Raw genomic sequence first — 24,966 nt, forward strand, 5'->3', positions numbered from 1 at the left:
TCCAGACACACTAACGAGGCCGCACCTTCTCTTGCCCTTCCTCTATCAACACCTGACAATCTTCCATTCACACTTCCAAACTTAGACTCACCTTTCCTTTTCATCTTCGTTTCACTGAAAGCTAACACATCCAACTTTCTTCTCACAAACATTCTCCCAATCTCCTCCCTTTTAGCCTCAATCGTACTACATCTACGCACATTCATAGACCCAATCTTCAGGGTACGGGGATAATTCAGTCCCCAGTCCCATTCTCTGGCCTGCCTCTTTTTAAGAACTAAAAAACAGAGGAGGGGGTCCCTAGTTCTTTCACCCCGCCCCTTTTAGTCGCCTTTTACGACACGCAGGGAATACGGTGGCAGTATTCTTCCTAACACAACCTGGCCGCAGAGTAGTAGTACCACCCCATAGTGTGGCCAGATTGTGTCCCCCCCGCCACAGGGGGTACTAAATTAAAGAACTATATTATACATAATACTTGAACCAGCACTAACAGAAAAAAATATGCCGCTGATTTCACACACACACACACACACACACACACACACACACACACACACACACACACACACGCACGCACATGCAGCGAGGGATGGTGAAATAAAAATCGAACGCATAAAGAAGACAGGAAATTGTTGGGAAAGATATAAATTGCTGTTCCTCAAGGTGCTAATTTACTCTCTCTCTCTCTCTCTCTCTCTCTCTCTCTCTCTCTCATGGGGTAAGGAGCGAGGGTGGTGCGTGTGCGGCACTGCCAGATAAACGACCAAGGCAGCTGAGAAGAAAATATTGCACACACACACACACACACACACACACACACACACTTGTCTCATTAGCTCATATGTTGTGTACTTATATCGGTCAAATTTTGAGCTGACGTCACGTCATGCTAACAAGCGGTAATTAATAGACAATGTTAACACCTTTACGTTAATAAATGTCCCCTGTGTCTGAAAAGGCATCTTGTACGGACAAAAATACGGAAAAATACCGATGGCATTGAACTGGTTGTACTCTATGGCATTCTTTCCTCTTTTTTATTTTTTTTTTAATTTATTTTTTAAAGATCGTCTGTACATTGGACGACAAAAAATTAGGAATTTTTGTCTCTTTTCACTCTCCATTGTTTAACTGACTGCCAAAGATTGGTATATAAGTTGTTCCCTAAATGGGCTATCTCTTCTTCTTCTTCTCCTCCTCCTCCTCTTCATCATCATCATCATCATCATCATCATCATCATCATCATCATCATCATCATCTTTTCATCTTCTTCTCCTCTTCCTCCTCCTCTTTTCTTCTTCTCCTCCTTTTCATCTTCCATCTCCTCCTCTATTCCTCTTTTCTTCCTCTACCACTTCCTCTTATTCTTATTCTTATTCTTGCCCTCTCCTGCCTTTTTCACCTGCTGTTCTAAATCCAGTCGTTCATCAATATTGTTTGGCTTTGTTACAACAGCGGGCTTCCCTGCAACACAGTTCTCTCTGCAGCAACTCTCCAACAATTGCCCACCATCAGACTCACACACAGCCATTTCGAGGAAGTATTAAATATCCTCTCAGCTTCCTGCCTGCGTCAATCACTGATACAAGGTGTGGCTGGAAACTGAAGTCTTTAGATAGAGTTCCCCCTTGGGTTCTTACTTTCTTTCAATGTTTTTTATATTTTATCTGTCATCATGTAGAAATATAAAGAAACATTTATCATAACACAGTAATTATCTTTAATAATACGAGAGGTCTTCCTTAGTTAATAAAGACTCCTGGAGACAGGAGGAATAAACTAATATAGCCGTTACCTTTATTGAAAGGGTTCATGCAGATTTTTTTTTTACCTAGAGAGTGACATTTGTGAAAGTCAATAAAACAGCCAAGAGGTCGATGCTGAAGGAGTTAAGATGACTAAATTTCTCTCTCTCTCTCTCTCTCTCTCTCTCTCTCTCTCTCCCTTGTTCTTACCGTCACGCGATTATTTTCAGCCCGGGGAGACGGCTGATGGTCAAGGAGCTATATGCTCATTGGGTAAAGGGGGTTTCCTATCACCTTTTCCTTACCGGTTTATTTTGCATGCAGCTCATTCATAGTCATTTGTGTTATTTCTGCATTCAATGTTGGTGTGAAAAAAAAAATAACATACCAGGGAGCAGGAAGGAGTAGTATGGAAAATAAATCACTATGGAAAAGGTATTAGGAAGATTCCTTAACAGACGAGAATACGCTCCAAGGTGATAGAGGCCCTTATTCTTGTCGGGTATGGAAGCTCCCTAGCACCTCTTCCTTAGCAGTTTATTTTTGGTTAATATCCTTTTGAACGTTTTTTACGCAGTTTATGGCGATATTTGAAGGATGTACATAACAGACTAGGGGAGTATGGAACAATAAGGAAATAAATCACTTAGGAAGAGGTGTTAGGGAGATTCCTTAATTGGCTTGAATACAGGCCTTTGACGCCTTGATAGTCTGTAGAGAACCACACAATAAACCTGGATGATGCTTTTCTATCAGCTTGAGACCACCGACCAGAAATAACTGCTCTCTCTCTCTCTCTCTCTCTCTCTCTCTCTCTCTCAAAATAATCTCACTCTTGACACACGTCTCTGCTTCACTTGTCTTTACATCTGTCCATCTGTTAATTTATTTATTCTGACAGCATCCTTATAACCACTTCCTTTTATCACTTTTCCACTTTTCTCCTGTGTCCCACTTTCTTCTTCTCTGGTCTCATCCTACATCTTCAATCCGCCCCCCCTTCTTTATCTCTTCCTCTTCTCTTCCCCTCTCCCTTACTCTCCTTAATATTTACCTTCATATCCCCCCGTCTCATCCATACTTCTTCACTCCCTCCCTCTCTCCCCCTCTCTCTTTCTCTCTCTCTTTACAGTAACTCTCAGTACCCAGTTACTTATCAACCGGAAAAGCAGTCATGTAATTTCTGCGCAAGAGCCATAATTTTGTTGTGAAGAACATTTTATTGTATCTATTCATTGCCTATGGTTATTCTTGCTTTTCTTACTCTTAATGGAGGTGGTATTATAAGCAACATTTTCTACTGCCCTACCTAGACGCCCTTAGGTATTCATATCGCGAGCACTCATAAACAATCAATGACTTCATAGTAAAAAAAATTTTTTCCACTCTCTCAACAACACTTTCTTTGCAGTAGCTCTTTTCACGTGCAGGTCCCACCAACTGGTCAGTGATAAATGGATTCCATATCACCATAAAAAGAATAGCAGAATACCAAAGGCACATCTGATTTCTAATATCATCCTACCGTGGAAGCACTATACCGATTTCCCTCTAACGTAAAAGATTTTTCTTCCTTTTGCTGCTTATTTCACATACCTCATTGGCAGAAAAAATACAGCACTACAGCTCTACATCTTCTCCATAGCACGTCTTGACTAGCACCCTACTCTAATGTTAATCCACTGCTAAAACTCAGCATTTAACGTGGAGGGATGGCAATTTTTAGAGTAAATGGGGTATAATATGCATTTGTAAGAGCAGAGAAGAACACCACTACAATCAACGATTAAATACCAAGGTCAACTTCATTTCCACCTTCCCGGCGATAAACTGTAGGAATAAATATAGAAGCTACTGAACCCCGCCGCAGTAAGGAAATTAGGCGGGGTGGAGCCAGCTTCCTGTGGGTGAATTAGCTGGATATTAACCACGTTTCTAATTTTCTCTCCGTATCATCAGCTTCAACTAACTGTGGACGTACTAGACGAATTTCTGCTACTAAGGCTGTCTTGTGTTTAGCAGGAGAAATGAAAGGTTTGAGCTTATTAATACACTTACGTAATTTAAACGACAACTGAGATACTGATAAAGAATAAAGGTCTGTTGAAGAAATACTGACGAGAGAGAGAGAGAGAGAGAGAGAGAGAGAGTCGACCAGGATGAAATATAGCATCATTACTGTGCAAATTTTCTAACGTAAAGCAGTTATTGGTCAGGATTGTATATTTTCTTTCAGTCTTATCACTTATCCCTTGGTATTGTTAAATCTCTCTCTCTCTCTCTCTCTCTCTCTCTCTCTCTCTCTCTCTCTCTCTCTCTCTCTCTCTTCTCGGTCTGCAACTCCTTCCTTAGTTTTTCCTTTCATAATCACCATTATTCTAACCACACACCGTCCAGGTAAAAGAGGGGGTGAGTAACTTCCCCATTCAGCTTTCCAAACTCTCCTCTCCACCTCACACGTAAACGGCAAAGTAAGTTGCTTAGGGAAAGCTGTTAACTAGCTTCCTTAACCGACGAGAATACTGACCAGAGACCGTAGCCGCACTTGGTAGCTTTGGTAGCAGATAACAGAGCTGACTCGAGTTTAAGGTATTATACTCGTTTCACCTTATTTTTTTTTTTTTTTTAACAGGAAAACAGAGGAAGGAGAGAAACAAATGAATTAAAAAAATAATCCATACACCAGATTACAGGTGTCCTCCATTAATATAAAATCTGTAACTGTTGGACTTGAACAGCCGTAAGTTGAAGTTTGGGGGAAACTGCTCTGGGGAAGCGAGTTCCGAAGAGATGCAGTTAGGGGGAATAAGAATTATGATAGGCAGAAGTCCTGCAATATGGCAGTGTGACAGTCCAGTCATGAGCGCTACCCGATGCCCGGTTAGCACGGGGAAAGTCATGGGAGGTGGCACAATGGATGCACCTTCGTCTGAACACATGCCATAAAAGTATCTGTAAAATAATGCAAGGGAGGAAACATTCCTTCTTACTTGTAAGGGAGATGGTTCATTTGTAATAGCAGGGTTATTAATAATTCTAACAGCCTTGTTCTGATTTTTGTCTAGTTTTTTTAGTGCTACCTCTCCACTTCCATTCCACAAGGTGAGCAATATTATAGCTGGGAACGCACATGACTTACAAATTATAGCTAACTGCTCGTCAGTGAAGAAGTTGCGGCTCTGTACAATAATCCAAGTCTCTTTGAAGTGGTTTTAGCAAGTGATCTAACATAAGAGATCCAGCTGAGGTAATGTTAAGTGAAACACCGATAATCTCAATATATTAAGAGATGCGAATATTATTAGCACTGAAGGTAATATAGGAATCAGGCATTATCTGTCTACTTGTGAATTATATATATTTGGTTTTACTAACATTAAATGAGACAGTGTTGTTTTGTCCCCATTCAGTGATCTTAGATAAGTCTTGGTGTGTGGAGATTGCTGTACTGAGTCGTGAGTTAGAGATATTGAACATTGTGAATGGTTGTTGAAGTGTGAATGAACTTTGAAGCGTTGAGTCATTTGCATATGTGTGGATGGGATTATGGGTGACAGATAAGAGATCATTAATTTTGAACTATAGTCGTGGTGTGCGACTCTGGTTGTTATTATCGTGCCCTGGCAACCTACCATTCAAAAGTGCGTATGATTTCGTGTACGAGAAGCATGTGATTCGTGTATATGTTCGATTGCCAGGGTACGATAATGACAACCTCAGAGTCGTGTGCCACGACTATGGGAATAGAGTTGAAGCCAGAGCTGATCCTTTTTGGCACACCAGCATTAATCGGCTGGAAATTGGAATATACATCATCTACTCTAACTCCTTTCTCTCTGTCACTGAGATATAAGGAAATCAGAGGAGCAAGAGACGTTAGCCATAGCAAGGGAGTTTGGATAGCAGGGAACGGTGCCACACTCAGTCAAAGGCTTTAGATATAAAAAGGACTACTGTATGAGTTTCTCCATGTTAGTCAATTGACTGAAGGATGGTATGAGTCAGGAGATTAAGTATATCAGTAGTGGATCTTTCGTGACGAAAACAGTACTGTCTATCATTAATTAAGTTGTTGGATTCAAGATATTTTACCATGTGCCTTATAATTATAATCTCAAATCCTTAACAAGATTTGATAGCTATTGGTCTATAATCAGAGGAGTCAGAGGAACGTCTGCTTGGATATTGGCTTCTTTCTAAGAATCAGGGAATGAAGAAGTACGTATGCATAGTCTGAATAATTTAGCTAGAACAGGAGGAAATTCAGGGGAACACTTTTTCAAGATAATTGGAGGAAATCCGTCTGGACCTGGAGCTTAATTAGTTAGTAAATTGTCTAGGATGGATTTTACATAGCTAGTGTGTATCTTAACCCATCACGTCCCGAGGTTTTCCGCACCTCCGACATCCCCCAGTCCTGAGGTATTTTCGATTTTTTTTTTTTTTGGCTAAAACCTTCGCTTTTGGTGAGAAACATCGAAAATTCATAGAGAAATCGCTCACCTGAGGTTTAAAGTGCCCAATCCAGGTGGGAGTTTCTCCTTACCTGAGTGGGTTTTCTAACATGCTGGCACCAAAGAAAACGAGTTCTATGGGAGGGTAACTATTTTATCCACTCATAAACGGTATTTATTTATTTACTTGGTACGAATGTATATGTAGTATGACAGTATATTGGTTTTCAAGCAGTAATAAAGGCATTATAAGCATTGTTTCACTCACTAACAAATCACCATAACTGACCTATTTTTGCCACACTACCTGGTCATTATTTCTGGTTGTTTCTTTTTCTAATGCTATGTAAACGTTGTCCTCCACATTGTATCGATTGAGGAATCACTCTGGCCCTGAATAACTTTACTAGCCAGGTCACTGGTAACAGGTCCTTTGCCAAGACAATGGTGTGAGGGGGGGAGGGGGGAGGTTATGCAGTGTAAGGCATTGTCCCTGCTTGGTATCTTGTACAGGAATAGAGGAAGGTGTCCCGTGTATACATACGAACAATCACGTGCGAAAATTGAAAATTGTGCAAATTAGGTACCTTGCAATTGCACGACGTACTGGTACGTCGCCGGGACTGGCAAATGCAAATCGTTGCAACGTACCCATACGTCGTCGGGACGGGGCGGGTTAACTGGAGCAGTTTCCCGAGAGTTAAGTTCTAGTACAGGGACGTTCAGACTTCCTTTTGCAGCTTATTTCAAGGAGTTCAGGAAAAAAGAAAAACAGCAGTACTGTGGCTCTACATGCTTTCCTTTTTTTTTTTTTTAATGACTAACACCATATTGTAGTAATAATCCATTGTTATTACCCAACACTAAAGATGGAGTGAATGTGATTTAGGCCAAGTTAGAATAATAGGAATATAGTCGCGGTGACAATATTAATCTATCAACATGGTGATGAGACGAACATTTTATTCCAGTACCATAAGCCTTTTCTATAAACTTGTCATTGACCTATCATTTATATATATATATATATATATATATATATATATATATATATATATATATATATATGTACGGTACAAATTTACGTAACCTAGCCAATTGTCTATTCATTAGTCTGTTTTACAGGGTATTCCGGTAAGAACTGGGACCAGGTTAACTTGTCGACATATTTTAGAATAGGTTGAATATTCACACGCCCTTGAATGACATTATGTGACAAAAAAAAAAAAAAAAAATCTCCATGGATGTGAACTTTTTGTTTCACATCTAATTGAAGCGACCGAACACATCAAACCACCAGGCGTCCTTCTTGCTGGTTATATAACTGGCATTTAATGTAGTAAATGATTTCCCGGAGTACAAGCATCCTTTTGTCCTGTTTTTAAGTGCATATGCATCTTAACGTTGCACTTCATCGAGTACGTGGATGGTGGGCGCCATATGTGAGCGCAAACCCCCAACTACCTTTAGCCAACCCAACCTAAAGCAAGTTGGTTGAATCTATAAAAAATATCATTCACAAAAATTTGCTAAATATTTGGAAAAAATCTTTAACACCTAACTATGCATACTGTACTCCCTCTGTTCATGTAAATTTCTTGGAGTCCCATAGGCGATCTTACAAGTGGGAAAAATGTGGCGACAGTAAATACAGGTACATATTATATTGAAACAGATATACGCAAACACTTGGAATTGAATGTTGGTTTATCGAAATGTATGAAGGCAAAACATAAATGCTGAAGCATCAAGTAAAACACTGATATATATCTATCTCACTAACACTCAGGAAGACAGACCAGAGAAAAAGAGAACGAAGAAATAGGAAACGACAATTTTTTTCATCTATCTTGGCCCCATTAAGCAGATGACGCCAGAAACTAATTAACTTGAGAATATTAATGGAGGGGGAAAGAAGAAAAAAAAATAATAGTTTTAAGAGAATTTGTGAAAAGGTGGAGATGTTTATCCGCGACAGGACAAATGGATGAAAATGTGGATGGAAAAGAGAGATGTTGTTGCATGGTAGAGCACTGTGGGGTCAGTGCTGTGGTAGGGAAAGTGTTGTTATGGAAGAGCAGTGTTGTGGTAGGGCAGATGTTATTGTTGTAGGGTGTGCCAGCAGGTATGAGGGCCAGGTTCTTTGAACATATTCTTCAAGAGGTGGCTGTTGGGTTTTAGATCATTTAACCCCTCCAGTCCGAGGCTTCACTCCTAAGCTGGATAAAATCATCTGGTGCCAGCCCAAGACTCTACAGAAATATAGAACTCAAGTTACTTGTTGGCTTTCCTGTACTTAATGGTTGCCTGAAGGGTAAACATGGTGTCTCTCTCATGATTCACCCATATTGTCGTCATTACTTACGAGTATCACTGCATAGCCTCCGAGACTTAGACCCATGGGAATATAGCATTACTTACTCAAAATCAGGCCATGAATCTCCTTTAAACGTGTACCTTAAGTCCTGGAACACTTTATATATAAATATATATATATATATATATATATATCTATAGATATATATATATATATATATATATATATATATATACAGTGATAGAAAAGAGAGGAAAATGTGCAAAAGAAGCTGAAAGTAGAGTGACACTAGGAAGAAAAATAGCTGGTGCAATGAAGGCCTTGATAAGAAACAGAGGCTTGAGTGTTGCAGCTGCACGAGGTTTACATGAGGGAGTGTTAGTGCCATCTTTAACATATGGATGTGAGACTATGGTGTGGCATGAAATTGAAAAGTCAAGAGTAAGAGCAGTGGAGATGGGACTGCTGAGCAATGTATGTGGAGTAAAAAGAGTGGATAGGATGCGAAATAATGTGATCCGTGAAAGGTGTGGAGTTAGGAAGTCGGTGGACACCAGAATCGAAAAGAGTTTAGTGAGATGGTATGATCATGTGGAGAGAATGGATAACAAAAGAGTGGTGAAAAAGGTATACCTGAGTGAATCTGAAGGAGGGAGGAGGCGAGGCATGCCAAGGAGAAGGTGGAGAGATATGGCGGATGAGTGTGTAAGGAAGAGAGCTTTGGAAGTCGGTGAGACTAGTGGACTGACAAGAGATCAAGCTGGCTGGAATTAATGTTGTGAGGAGAAGTGCATGATCAGGGATTTTGGCATCCCTTGTGAGCATAGCAGCGTCTGGATTGACTCAATCGGATACGTTTGTGTGAAGCTGCAGAGCGTGGTGAATGTTTTTGGCATATCTGATGGAGCCAGGATTCCGGGGGCTTGCATGATGAGTGAATGGAAGCGTGACCCATTAGATTGGGCAAAATTGGGCTGTCTGGGCATTGCTACTCCTCACCCTGCCCTTGGGTGGGAAAGGAGGTCCGGATGATGATGATGAGTGATGACGTACCGGTACAGTATGTTAGGCTGGTCCTTAGGTATATAATGAAAACTGAATATGGGAAATCTTCAAGGGTCACCCCATAATATTGTTCTGCTGATAGAAAAACATGGCATGTAAAATCTTTTTGTACATTGCTAAAAAAATAATTATGGTGCCCGAACGGTCCTAAAGTTACTCCTTATATAGGAGAATGGGACCATATTCATGGAAGCCTCTCACTGATTCACTAGAGGGCATGGTCATGGCAGGAAGAGTGGGTAAGGAAGAGGGAGGGAGGAGAAAAGATTCAGTAGCAGGTGGGGATAGGGTGAGAGGGGAGGGAACTTGTCAGTCAGTAATGCGTCATCCCCCCTTTTACTAGCATAGCGAACGGTTGTTTTGTGCATTACGAAGGTAAATAACATAGTCTTTCATTTGAAAAATCTTTCCAGGTGGTGAGTCATTCTCGAGGTTTGATTGCAATGGCTACAACTGGACAACAGCTTTCTTTCAAGGAGGAAGACGACCAAGACAAATGTAAGGAAGAGAAGGAAAGCAGGTAAAAGACCGAGATCTGGTTGGATGGACAGCCCCTCACCCAGCTCACAGTGAGGACCCCCAGTGGCTGTTCCATTTTCTACTGAAGCAAAGTGGATCCTACCGGATGCTGCAATGATCATGGACTCTGAGGTCACTGGATTCTGATACTGTGCCAGAATTCCAGTGACACAGCAAGCACAGGATTTCATAAGAGAATAACCTGTACAAGGAATGGCGCTCCCCGAGCATCAGGAAGGACAGGAAGACGGAAGTGAAAGAAGGGAAGTGAGCTGACCGCAGACTGAAGCTGAAGAACCTCTTCAACTTGACACACATGGATGCCATGAAGCTGAAGAGGACAAGGGATTTCTGAAGGCTCAATGAAAGGAAGGTCGCCAAGACATCATGCTCGGTAATGACCGGAAGCTGTCCGATGCTGAAACGAAGAAGCATGAGAGAGAGGAAGGTTCCCAAGTTTGTGAACTACGTGAGCAGCAGGAGCTGGCAGCATTGGAAGCTTCTGCTGAGCTGAAGGACTGAAGAAGGCAGAGAAGACGAAGACCCTGTTCCCTGACCATCAATGTCAGTTACCACATTCTCACCCAAACGACAGCAATCTTGATCTCGTGCATCTGTCATCATTCTGGAGTTGTTTAATGCTCTGTACCACACGAAGATCAGCAACCACAATACTATCCATGTCTCAGCTGCCGCAGCATCTGTGTATGGAAAGGATCCTTCAATTATGGCTTTGAACCAGTAGAGCATCCATGGGTGACAAACCAAGGCTTGTGGCGAACAGGATGTAGTTCTGCACTCATCCTTCAAGTTTGGTGTTCTCCTTCCTATTCACTGGGACGGTAAGTTGGTTGCTGATGAACTTGGCCAATAAGAGTTCGAATAATTACCTATCCTGGTGTCTGGAGAGGGAATTGTGAAGCTGCTGAACGTCCCCAAACTGCAAGAAGGAACAGGAGCTGACATGGTGGAGGAGATCTTTGCTACCCTGCAAAAATGGGACCTGGTGGATTCGGTGACAAACATGACCTTTGACACAACTGCTAGCAACAACATAATTCAGTCTGAGGCCTGCATTCTCCTGCACTCCCCTGCAGGAAGCACATGAGTGAGATCATCACCCAGAAAGTCTTCACATTTTGCACTAGCATCATCACGTTAGGACCGGATATCCCTTTCTTCAAGCTTTTCAAGCAGGGATGGACCTCCATTGCACCTGATCGCTTTGATCTGCTCACCAAGCTTCCTACTCATTGCAGCGAGGTCATCACCTTCTGCCACCTTCTACTCACTGCCCAACAGCCACAAGAAGATTACTGGGAGTTGCTCGAGCTCACGGTGATCATCCTTAGTGGAGTTCCTCCTCGTGGCTTCCACATTTTGCAGCCTGGCACCTACCACCTTGCCCGTTGGATGGCCAAAATCATTTGCTTAGTCATGATTTACCTCTTCCATAGGCAGCTGAAGCTCACTGTGTGAGAGTTTGCCACATTCGAGTGTTTTGTCATATTTGCCATCATGATTTACCTCCCATACTGGTTCACAGCACCAGTTGCCACTTCTGCGTCTTGGAACGACCTCAAGTTTCTCCAAGAAATCCTGGACTACGTCAACTTAGAATAATTCTGATCCATTGCAGCGAAGGCCTTCAGTCCTCATCTCTGGTACCTCTCTGAGGAGCTGGCTGGCCTGGCATTTCCTGACAAGTCCCTCGTCTTGGGAACAAAGAGAACCATGGTCACAGCCCTGGAGAACAAGGAGGGTTGTGAGCCCGAGAAGAGAAGGACTCTGGAGCTGTATGTTGCTGTCATTCAAGTGAAAAACCTTCCTGATTTCATAAAAAGCACCACTCTGTTCCTCCTTGGCTCCTCCAATGGGGTCCTGGATGTCGACCCACCCAAGTGGGTTGAACAAGATGAAGACAAGAAAACCAGGCAATGCGTCCAGTCACTGAAAGTCACGAACAACCTTGCTGAGCAAAGAGTTGTGCTCCCTGTCATCACCAAAGATGAGTAGCAGCGGAATTCCTGTTGCAGGTCATAGAGGCTCATTGTCAGTGATTCCCAGACACTCAAAAGCAAACCATGACCTCTCACACTAGGCAACAATTAGTGGGGGATCTGTTCCAAAGACATCATCCCAACGAGGAGCTTATACTTTCACTGTAAAGGAGACCTAGGTGCACCGGCGGGGTATTAAGCCCTGATGGCACAAGGTCTGAACTTCTGGGTCTTTGGGGCACCAGTAAATACTACAGTGGAAGAGCGAAATTTTGCATGGAGAGTTTTTATACCAAGAGGAACAAAAGTGAAGGGTGGCCTGTAAAAAATCTACAACTCTGAAAATAAAGACTACCCTAATATATATATATATATATATATATATTTATATATATATATATATATATATATATATATATATATATATATATATATATACAGAGAGAGAGAGAGAGAAAGAGAGAGAGAGAGAGAGAGAGAGAGAGAGAGAGAGAGAGAGAGAGAGAGAGAGAGAGAGAGAGAGAGAGAGAGAGAGAGTCCTTCTCATATATATTGTATAATTGACTACAGTAGACTTGTCATGGTATTATTTTAATATTACAATTATACATGTACAATTTCATAACTACAATAACTACGTTATCACAATTATGTAACCTTCATAGTATTATGTATTTAACTTACATATTGATTGTAATGTGTATCTAGTATGCATTAATACGTTATGACAATATTTACTGTCGATGGTATGCCAATTTCGCGTGACCAAGCAATATGTAGGCATAATATAACACAATACTGTATGTAACTACTGTATATAGCTATAGGTAACAATATGTAGAACAGGTAGTTGTCTGAGTCCTCCAGGAAGAGTTAGAGAACACATCCCCTTGCTTAGACGAGCCAGGAATGTCAATTCACATAATGTATATCCACACCCCTTGTTGTCCCAGACCATCAAGAATCCTTAACCATACAATGTATCTCAAACTTCCTCGTAGGCCAGACGAACAAGAATTTCATGACGTATCCAAACACGTGGAGTAAACGGCTCTAGTCAGTTAGTCCATGTGATAGGAAATTTACCATAAACATCCTCCCCACGCTCTGTATAATGTCAGAGAGATTCCCTTCAGATCAGAGGAGAGTTAGAGAGAGAAAGGGAAAGAAGGGGTGGTGAGAAGGTCCGACGTTAGTATCACTCTCTACTAAACTGTAGCTCACCCTTTTGTTATAGCTTTGTGCAATAAACTTTGTAACCTGAGAGTGCTGTAACTCACCTCATTGACACTACATCTCACTACTTAATTCTGGCTGAGCTTAACGATCCATAATCAAGTGCCCTATCTCACTACAAGTACCTATAACCACGCTATCGAGACTAGTGGCCAGATAACCTTCTCTGGATAATTACACCCCTCAGCTACATCTACTTACAACTCTTCTATACACTAGAGAGACTCACCAGCAAAATCAATCCAATCATGCTTGACAATCTCCTGATGCACTCCATGACATACCACACACATGAAATCAGCATTATCTCGCGGTCTGCCTCTAATACCATTATATCTCTTATGCACCCACTTATCACAAACACTGCACAAGATGGAATTACTTCTTATGCCCTTGTGGGAAACTGCACATAGCCATTCTCTTTCCAGTTTAACAGTACTGCCATCAACTCTGGATATCATTACTTCTGATGTACTATCTCTCCACTTCCTAAATCTTTCCATCACCTCCCTTTCATTCTCTCCAATCAACACCAAATCATAGGTATACAACATCTGCCTCGGTAGTCCATTTCTTAAGTCACGTGAGAGGGCTTCAAGTACCATGATAAGCAACAAGGGGCTCATGACTTGTCCAGATGCACACCGGCAATCACAGAAAACTCACACATACATAGCCACAGCTACTCTAACCAGCCACTTCTTGATCCCACGCTTTCTCATTGCCCACTTCACCAACTCCCTAATTCCTCTTTCAAAGGTCTCCAAATCCCCCTTTTTTTCCTACATATTTTTCCTGAAGTGGTCGAACAATGACATAGGTAGTCCCTGTGCCTGCCATAAACTCAAACTGCATCACATCAATAGTCTCTCTTTCTCAAATCATACTTTCTAGAACTCTCATCATTAACCTCGTCATCTGGTCCAAAAGCTTTATGCCTCTAAAATTTCCTCTTTCAGGGGTATCACACTTCCCCTTGTACACACTCACAGTCACCTTCTTCAGCCAGTCATCTGGGACAATACACTCAAGTATAATCCAATTAATCAAATCAGTAACTAACCCCACTCCTCTATCTCGTGAGACCTTCAGCATTTCAGCAGTCAGCCCTGACACACCACCTTCCCCACCTACATCCTGCCCTATTGCCCTGCTCACAAGAGCAGCATAAATCAAAGGCCAAGGGCGAAACACTGGATCTATTGACTCCAAACCTTCCTTGCTCCAGTCAAATTCCTCATTCAATAACCGGTTGTAATGCTCTGTCCAGGTGTCTTTAATATCCTCACTGCCCACCACTACGTTTCCTTCATCATTCTTCACACACTGCTTACCTATGATAACCCTGTTTTCCTTCTTCATTTGATTTGCCACCCTAAATATCATATTCTTCATTTCAACAATATTTAGATTATCCAGCAAGGCTCTGAGACTCAGATTTAGCCCTATATACCTATTTTTTGTCCCCGTACTTGGCAACCAAATATTCATTCTTGTTACCACCCCTTTCCCAGTCCCAGAAAAGCCTTTATTTTTTTTTTCCTTAATTCACCCACATCCCATCACCATGTTACTTTATGTTTTCAGGGGCCCCTTGTCCATTCGCATGCTGAATCAGTGACTCTCATGAGGTTGTTCTTGAGAGCTCTGTACAGTTCATTAACACTTTTGTCAAGAGCTCGATGTAAAGCTACCACTCTACCCATCTCGCAATACATGGCATCCCTTACTGCTTGGTTTTTCAACTTACATATTTTCCCTCTAAGTGCATAGGTCCTCTTCTTCATTGCCTGCTCCTTGAGCACCATGTCGCATATTAATAATTTGTGCTGCTGTGCACTACCTATACTGTGCACTACCTATAACTTTAACATCCCTCACCAACCTCCTATCAGCCTTCCTGACCAGGAAATAGTCTGACAATTATTTAACCCAGACTCATATGTAATCAACCCACATTCTCTTTTCCTAAAATGCATCTTGCACACAGTCATGATCATTGCCTCTCTAACTCGAGTATCCTTTCCCTTTCCTCTTTTCTTATACCATATGCATTATGCACATCCCCCATGTACCCCTTCATATCCTTGGGCTGCTTCACCTACGTGACCATTCAAGTCCCCTCCCATAAGTAAAATCTCATCATCCCCCTTACCACTTACCATACATATTAAGTAATCTCAGAATGTATCTTTACCTACATCATCCAAGCGAACTTGTTCAGCATATGCTGACGTATATATATATATATATATATATATATATATATATATATATATATATATATATATATATATATATATATTGTTACGGAACAGAGAAAGAGAGAAAGATAATGTACACTTTAAGTTAGAATACTAAAAATCACTACTGCCCCGTAAAGTTACAGGTTCAAAACAAAAGAGTTAGGTAAAATTTTAAGTTAAAGTTTAATGCTCAAACTAACAACTAAACATTCAGGACTCATAAGGATAATGTAATGGCAAAAACAGGTTAAATATATGGTTAACCGCAATAGCCTCTATTAACACGAAATTAGCATGAGTAAATTTATCTATGTCAGCCCTGATAAAATGAGAAAACCGGCTAATGCTCAGTGAATGCAAGATATATTATTACAGATACAAATATTATTAATAAGGGCTGACACCCAAAATACATGAATCACAAAAACCTTACTAGGCCTAAGAATTAACACCTTACACTATAAAGTGCAAGGAAAAAATGTAATAACAGTCATACTCAAATTACACAGCTGCTAGATGGTTGGAGACTTCCTGAGCACTCACAATAATAACAACTGTACAGGGGAGGACAGAGATGTGAGCAAAATGAGGAGTAGATCTAAGTGGCAATTAATGCAGAGACTGAGCTTATTATATAGGGGCCGGCAGAGCTTGATACAACTTGTAAGAAGGACGCGCAAATGAAGCCAGAGGGGACAAAGAGTTGACACTCCTGCTCTGAACAACAGAAAGAACGACTTACTCTACTATAAGGGAGGAGGGGGGGAGTGAGGTAGAACACGCTCGTGATCAAACATGCAGCATACTGTACGTTAGAATTAAACAAAGGATGATGAAATCATAGGCTATGTAACACCTCCCCACAAAGAAAAAAGAAATTTACAAAGGAAATTTCTTATTACTCTAAAACAATCTGTCTAAAGTCTAGATAAGCAGTCTGCAATAACATTTTCTTTCCCCTTGACATGTTGTATGTCTAATGAATACTCCTGAAGAAGTAGACTCCTTCTTGTCAATCTCTGATATTTATCTTTAAACTTACTAAGGAATTTCAGTGGGTTATGATCGGTATAAATGACTATGGGGTCAAAACCAGAACACAAATAAAATGAAAAATGCTGTAAACCCAAAATCAAGGCCAAAAGCTCTTTCTCAATAGTTGAGTAGTTCTTTTGAGGTGGAGTGAACTTCTTACTGTAATAAGATACAGGGTGTTCAATACCCTGATCATCCTCTTGCAGCAAAACAACCCCAGCTCCTATATCACTTGCATCAACAGCCATCTTAAAAGGCTTAGCAAAATTTGGAGTAGCGAGCGCTGGCTGACTTAATAGGATAGCTTTAAGGTTGCTGAAAGAGGATTCACAGTTATTGGTCCAGACAAATTTAACTCCCTTTTTCAGTAGGTCTGTAAGTGGTGATACAAGAATTGAAAAATTAAAAACAAATCTCCTGTAATAACCTACCATTCCCAAAAATCTTTGTAGCTCTTTCCTACTTTTAGGTCTGGGAAGATCACTTATAACCTGAACATTAGCTCCTGGTGGTGCAACATGTCCATCGCCAATTACGTACCCAAGGTACTGAACTTTAGCTTCACCAAACTCACACTTTGATAAATTAGCTACAAGATTAGCCTGAACCAAACGCTCAAGAAATTTACTGACATGGCATAGGTGATCTTTCCAGTTGTCACTGAAGATTAATATATCATCAATATAAACAACACACCCTGCCAAACCCTCTGTTACAACATTCATGAGCTTCTGAAATGTGGCTGGTGAATTCTTCATACCATATGGCATTACAGAACATGCAAAAGTCTTTCCTATTGTTACAAAACATGAGATCTCCCAAGCACGTTCAGTCATAGGTACTTGCCAGTATCCCTTTAACAAATCAAACTTACTTATGTACCTAGCCTTTCCGATCTTGTCTATGCAATCTTCCACGCGAGGGAGAGGGTAAGTGTCTGTTTTGGTTATCTGATTAACACGTCTGTAGTCGATGTAAAGCCGCTGTGACCCACCTGGCTTAGGGACTAGAGTGACAGGAGAACTCCACTCGCTCTGACAGGGCTCAATCATCTTGTGGTCCAACAGGTAGCCAAGCTCCTTATGAATGAGAGGAACTTTCACTGGGTTCACACGGTAAGGAGGCAATTTAATTGGTTTGCGTCTCCAACATCGACATCATGCATCAACACAGTGGTTCTTCCTGGAGTGGCACGGAACACTTGCGGGTACTCCTGCAGTAATGCCGAAAACTCCTGCCTTTCCTCGGGAGGTAGATGAGCAAGCCTAGTCTGGAGATCATTCATGATATCAGGATTCTTCCCCAAACTATCACTCAGGCTCATGCTGCATGGGAGAACTTCACTTGCAGACTCGGGTGGAACAGCTACAGTGCAGACTGGGTTATTTTCGTCCCGCCTGTGATATAAATTTAGCATGTTGATGTGACAAAGTTGCTTGTTCTTTCTACGATCTGGTGTGGCGATGACATAGTTGACATCACTGAGTTTCTTCTCCACGAAATAAGGACCACTAAACTTGGCTTGAAGAGGTTGCCCATGCACCGGTAGCAGAATCAAAACCTGATCTCCTGGCTGAAAGTGGCGTAACCTGGACTTCTTATCATACCAAGTCTTCATCTTCTCCTGAGCAGCTCCTAAATTCTCTCTCGCCAGCTGTAAAGCAGTGGACAGCCGCTCTTTGAACTTGATCACATACTCCAGCAGGTTGACGTCATCTTCCTCCGACAGCCAGCATTCCTTGAGTAGCTTAAGGGGTCCTCTTACTTCATGGCCAAACAGTAGTTCAAAAGGTGAGAAGCCCAGTGATTCATTTGGAGATTCTCTTGAGGCAAATACAACGAATGGAAGACCTTTATCCCAGTCTTTCTGATGTTCCAAACAGTATTTCTTGAGCATCGATTTGAGTGTTTGATAATATCTCTCCAACGCTCCTTGGGTCTGGGGATGGTAAGCTGAAGACGTGATCTGGGTGATGCCCAACTCTTTCAGAGACTGCTTGAAAACATTTGACATGAAATTACTTTCCCGATCTGACTGTACCTCCTTGGGCAGACCAAACTTTGTGAAGAACCCTAGCATTTCCTTAACCACGTTCTTTGCTGAGATATTTCTAAGTGGAATGGCTTCAGGATAACGAGTAGCCATATCAATCAGGGTCAACACATAAGAAAATCCTGAAGAAGTCTTAGGAAGAGGGCCCACAATATCCACCAACACACGGGTGAATGGCGCCTCAAAAGGAGGAATGGGAACTAGAGGTGCAACCTTTTCGGTCTGATTACACTTCCCCACAACTTGACAGGTGTGACAAGACTTACAATACCAGGAAACATCCCTGAAGATACCTGGGCAGTAGAAGTGTTTCAAAATGCGTGCCACAGTCTTCCTCACTCCAAGGTGTCCTGCCAAACTGGAATCATGAGCCACTCTAATGATATCCTGCCTACAAACACGAGGGATGACAACTTGATGTACAACCTCCCATTCACAGTCGGCTGATGCTGTTGAGGGTCTCCACTTCCTCATAAGTACTCCTGACTTTATATAATAACAAGTAGAAGCACCAGCTGACTCTTCCTCACTGCAAGCAGAGTTAGCTAGACCTCTCAACTCAAGGTCAGCAACCTGCAACTCAACCAACTCCTGACGAGACAAATTATCAACACTACGCGGTACTGCCTCATCTGGTGAGTGGTCCAAATTAGCAAGGAAAGTGTCAGCTAGGATAATATCATCATCATCATTATCCTCTAAGTCACCAGTAACTTTAGACTTAGGCCTAGTGACAGCACATGCAGGGAACACATCAGGGACATCACAATCCTGGGCCGCAGCCACTGGCTCACTAGACAACTGAGGAGCTGGACACACTTGACTTCCACCAATATCATTTCCAAGTAAGAAAGTTACACCTGACATTGGGAGTGTCTCAACCAACCCAACCAAAACGGAACCATTAACAAAACCAGACTCTAAATTCACTCTGCACAGAGGGACAGAGAAGTAATTATTCCCTACACCTTGTAAGATTACAGTTTCATCAGAGGAATTAACATTAGAGCCTAGAACACTGGTCAGCATAAGGGATTGGCAAGCACCTGTATCACGATATATTTTAACTGATTTCCTATCATTACTGTCCAGAGGACTGACAAAACCATCAGACAGGAAATTAGCACATGAACTCTTGAGAGTGTCACCCACGTTACTGCTCAAAAGAGGAGCGCCATCATGAGAATTTAATTTACCCCTCAAAGCAGGTTCAGTTAACTCAGTTAAAGAATTCTGGGAACTCTCAAGGGTGGACACTAGACCAATTGACTGAATATTTAAAGACTCCTTTTTGTTCACATCACGCTGTCTCCTGAAACATTTCTCTGTAGTATGACCAAGCTTACTACAATAAGTACATTTACTTTTCTGAAATCTAGAGGTGGAGCTGGCATTTACTTCCTGAGAAACATCATCTTTATTCTCTTTCCTGTTACCTGTACTCTGAGTAGAGGCAGCGTACTTACTCTCAGCTTTCCCATTTTCTTTAGAATATCTCTTGTGAGTGAGAACATATTCATCAGCTAAAACTGCAGCATCAGACAAATTATCTATTCTTTTCTCATCAAGATATAGGTTTACATCATTATTAATACACCTTTTGAAGACCTCCAGTAAAATCATCTGCTTAAAGTTATCAAAATCAGAATTTATATTCTTAGAATTTAACCACTGCTCTAACAGATCTTCTTTGATTTTTGCATACTCAACATGGGATTGCTTATCTTGCTTATAAGTTGTCCTAAATTTTACTCTATAGGCTTCAGGAACAAGCTCATAGGCCTTAAGAATCAAGCTCTTAACTACATCATAATTATCAGATTGATCCTGAGGCAAAGATGCATAAGTTACTTGTGCTTTACCGGTGAGAACAGTTTGAAGGAGTACTGGCCAATACTTTTTGGGCCAATTAAAACCTGTAGCTACCCTCTCAAACAACTGAAAATACTTTGTTAAATCAGATTCATTAAAAGGAGGGACAAGTTTAACATTTTTAGCCACATCAAAATCATCAGAGCTAGATGATCCAGTTCCACCTTGTTTCATGCGATACTCATGGTCTGCGTGAATCCTAGCAAGTTCAACTTGGGCCTGAAACTCAGCCTCCTTAGCACGAGCCTGAATCTCAGCCTCCTTAGCATTTGCCTGAAACTCAGCCTCCTGAATACGAGCCTGAGACTCAGCCTCCTTAGCACGAGCCTGAAACTCAGCTTCCTTAACACGAGCCTCCTGCAGAGCTAGCTGTAACTTAGCTATTTCAATCTGCGTTTCCTCATTTGGAGGAGTTACATTAAATAAGCTTTTATTAATCATGAAAACAATTTGATCTTTAGAATGATGAGAGTGAACTGCAATTCCCAGTTGTTGGGCAACAAGCTTAAGTTCATTCTTTGTTCTGTTTTCTACATCACACACTGTTTGCACATTTGACAAAAATCTTTGGCTTCATCAAGCATAGTAATAGTAGACATCATGAATAAATCACAGTCACAAAATATCAAGCAATATCCTTATGATAATATCCTGAATATCCTGATAAGAGGTCGCCAAATTTATGTTACGGAACAGATAAAGATAATGTACACTTTAAGTGAGAATACTAAAAATCACTACTGTCCCGTAAAGTTCCAGGTTCAAAACAAAGGAGTTAGGTAAAATTATAAGTTAAAGTTTAATGCTCAAACTAACAACTAAACATTCAGGACTCTAAGGATAATGTAATGGCAAAAACAGGTTAAATATATGGTTAACTGCAATAGCCTCTATTAACACGAAATTAGCATGAGTAAATTTATCTAAGTCAGCACTGATAAAATGAGAAAACCGGCTAATGCTCAGTGAATGCAAGATATATTATTACAGATACAAAATATTATTAATAAGGGCTGACACCCAAAACACATGAATCACAAAAACCTTACTAGGCCTAAGACTTAACACCTTACTCTATACAGTACAAGGAAAAAATGTAATAACAGTCATACTCAAATTACACAGCTGCTAGATGGCTGGAGACTTCCTGAGCACTCACAACAATAACAACTGTACAGGGGAGGACAGAGATGTGAGCAAAATGAGGAGTAGATCTAAGTGGCAATTAATGCAGAGACTGAGCTCATTATATAGGGGCCGGCAGAGCTTGATACAACTTGTAAGGAGGATGCGCAAATGAAGCCAGAGGGGACAAAGAGTTGACACTCCTGCTCTGAACAACAGAAAGAACGACTTACTCTACTATAAGGGAGGAGGGGGGGAGTGAGGTAGAACACGCTCGTGATCAAACATGCAGCATACTGTACGTTAGAATTACACAAAGGATGATGAAATCATAGGCTATGTGTGTAAATATATATATATATATATATATATATATATATATATATATATATATATATATATATATATATATATATGAGATATGACTGTATAATTAAAGTAAGCCTATATTATATGTAACCCATACTTTGTTATTTTTTATAAAATATACAGTACATACAGTATTTCCAGTATTTACACAGTTTGTCTCACTTGTACAGAACAGATCATAAACACTGATTCCAGGTTAGCAATCCTTGTTTGCATTCTGTGCATGGCCAAAATTAATACAGTAAATATGATGGAGAAAATTACAAAGTGCTGGGTTGTATACATAATATGGGTTAAGCATAATCCTACGGTATTCTTCCCAATGTTGTATTGTCTGATTTATCAATTACATGGTTTCATACTTGGGTAAAGTCAATGTAGCCTATGCACTTACATTTAAGTTCATCCTAGGCAATGGTTGGAAGTATTTGTGTGTGTGGTTGAGAATGGCATAATGGTTTTTAGTGGGCAAGGTGGATAGTATAGGTGTCAGGACTGCACAGTAATTTGGTGAGATGTATAAACCAGATGCTGATATATGGGCTGGAGGTGTGTCTGGGTAAGTCACAAAAACACGTATTTTGAGTGAAATAGAAGAATTGTGAATATCGTATGCTTTGATGATGGATGAGTTTATCTGGAGCAAATGTGAAGTTGCAATGATGAGGGATGCCATCTTTTATGATGGCCATTTCACAAGGGACTGTCTCAGCTGGCTAAAACGTGAAGATGTACACAGGACAAAGGTGAAATGCATGTAATGATGTGCTACATTTGTGTTCAATTGTTGTTCCACTAGTGAACGTGATGGCGTCCTGTTTCTTGGAGACCATGATGACTTCTGTTTTGATGTTGATGATGACTAATGAGTCATCTTTCTTAGAAGGACAAGGGTATAGTTGATAGGCTGTGAAAAAATCATCCGTTACGAATGGTACATGAATACTATTGATGTTGTTGTGAGTGTTGCTTCCAAATATGGATAATATAACATCAGATTTCTTTCCTCAAACAAAGGTTTCAATCCATGCTTATGTATGCATTGGCTAATTATTTGCTGGAGGTTGTGAATGGGTAATAAATTAATTGTGATCCTTCTGTTACCAGCATTAGCAATTCCTTTCATGAAGGCCTGATACTGAGCTATGGCATTGTCTAACAGTAGTATTATTACATCAATATGTTCTATGATCGCAGAGAGGTGTTGGAATGGTGTATTATTACCTTCCAGTGCATTTAATTTCTCCACAATTCCTAGAGTTGATGCTTCTGCCTTCCTTAGGTTCTTTACAATCATCAGCATTAAGGTGTTCTGAGTATCAGCTAACTTATGTTGGTTTGAGAGAATTTGGGCTATTTTGTTAAATTTGTTATTCATTTCCTCTAGATCATTTACTGTAGCTAGTCCAAAAATGTTGCCTAAAATTACTCCACCTAGGTCAAACAAACCGCGTTTGTTGCGTGTATTTGTGATGCTGTTTCCTGTCTCAATTGTATTACTCCCAGCTGATAGGATATCCTGGATCATGGTGAGCATTATGAGCTTAGCCTGTTCTAGCTTCCAGTCAGTTAATTTAATTAATTCAGTTACTTCTTGTAGGGTGATCATGTGAAGAAGGGTGATTTAATACCGCTTCCAGAGTTCTAAGTGGTCCTGATATTTTCTGTACCATTTTGGAATGTCTTGCAGTATGTCCAAACTAAGTTCGGTACTTATTATGTCCTGTACTATTGCTGTTGAGGCTGTTGGGGGCATCAGGCACCCATGTCGGACTACATGTTGAGGATGTATATGAGGTGAACCTCTTGATATCAACAGTGGTATGCTGCCTGGCTCTCACCTGAGAGTCCCTGGTTCGATTCCCAGCATATTGGTAATTTACCAGATGATTTTTCCTGTGTACAGTACAGGTTTCTCTCTTCATTCTGACTTGCCGTAAGTGCTTGGGGTAGATTAAAAGCATCTACTTGCCCAAGTGCCAGGGGGTTAACTCATCCTCTTGATGCCCACAGTGGGGGCGGAGGGACATTGGTTACAAGATTGTGACAACGTGAGTTAACTTTTACCTGGTCGTGGTGTAGTGGTACGCTGCCTGGCTCTCACCTGAGAGTCCCTGGTTCGGTTCCCAACATATTGGTAATTTACCAGATGATCCATGGAATTATTAGCCTCATCATTATCTACCGAAAGAACAACTGTATTAGAGATCTAATCCATTATTGTTAGCAAGTTATGCTAAGGGTGAAGATAGTGATGAATTATACAGATATCTTGGCCTGTTTAATCCAATAATCTATAAAAGGAGTCGAAAACGATTCCTATGTCATGTAAATGGCTTGTTATGGTGAGAGCTGTATTGGTTGCACCTATGCTTGTCTGTTTGGTATGCGACCACAGTTTATTCCGATATGTGTTGATTGCTTCAGGCTTATTTTTACCGTGTGTACTAGGGTTTTCGGTCGTGTCTGGTGTTTTATAGTTGCAAGCTAAATTTCTTGAGACCTTTTTAAAGTGATCAATATGTGTTTCTTTTTCTTTGTCACTCGATAGTGACTTAATCACTACCTTGTTGTCTCTTCTCTTGATTACCCTGTATGGACCTTCAAATTTAGGTGACAATTTGTTATTTCTAGTGTGAATGAGGCTATAGACAATATCACCTGTGCTGATGTTTGATTCTTTTGTCTTCTTATTAAATGATTATGTTATATCCTCCTTGGACATTGCTAACTGTTTCTTTACCTTTGTGTGTATTTCTTGAAATTCACGTAAGCGAAGTTTAGGATAATCGTCATTATTATATATGGGGTTTTGCTCGCCCTCTAACGTCTCGTAAGGGAGACTTTTGTCTGACCCGTAAATGATGAAATGAGGTGTATCTCCTATTGATTTATTAATTGCACAGTTAAGTGATGCTTCAACTCT

Source organism: Coenobita brevimanus, chromosome 81 (genome assembly GCF_032717465.1).
Source record: "Coenobita brevimanus isolate Jiangsu-jjx chromosome 81, ASM3271746v2, whole genome shotgun sequence".
NCBI lineage: Eukaryota > Metazoa > Arthropoda > Malacostraca > Decapoda > Coenobitidae > Coenobita > Coenobita brevimanus.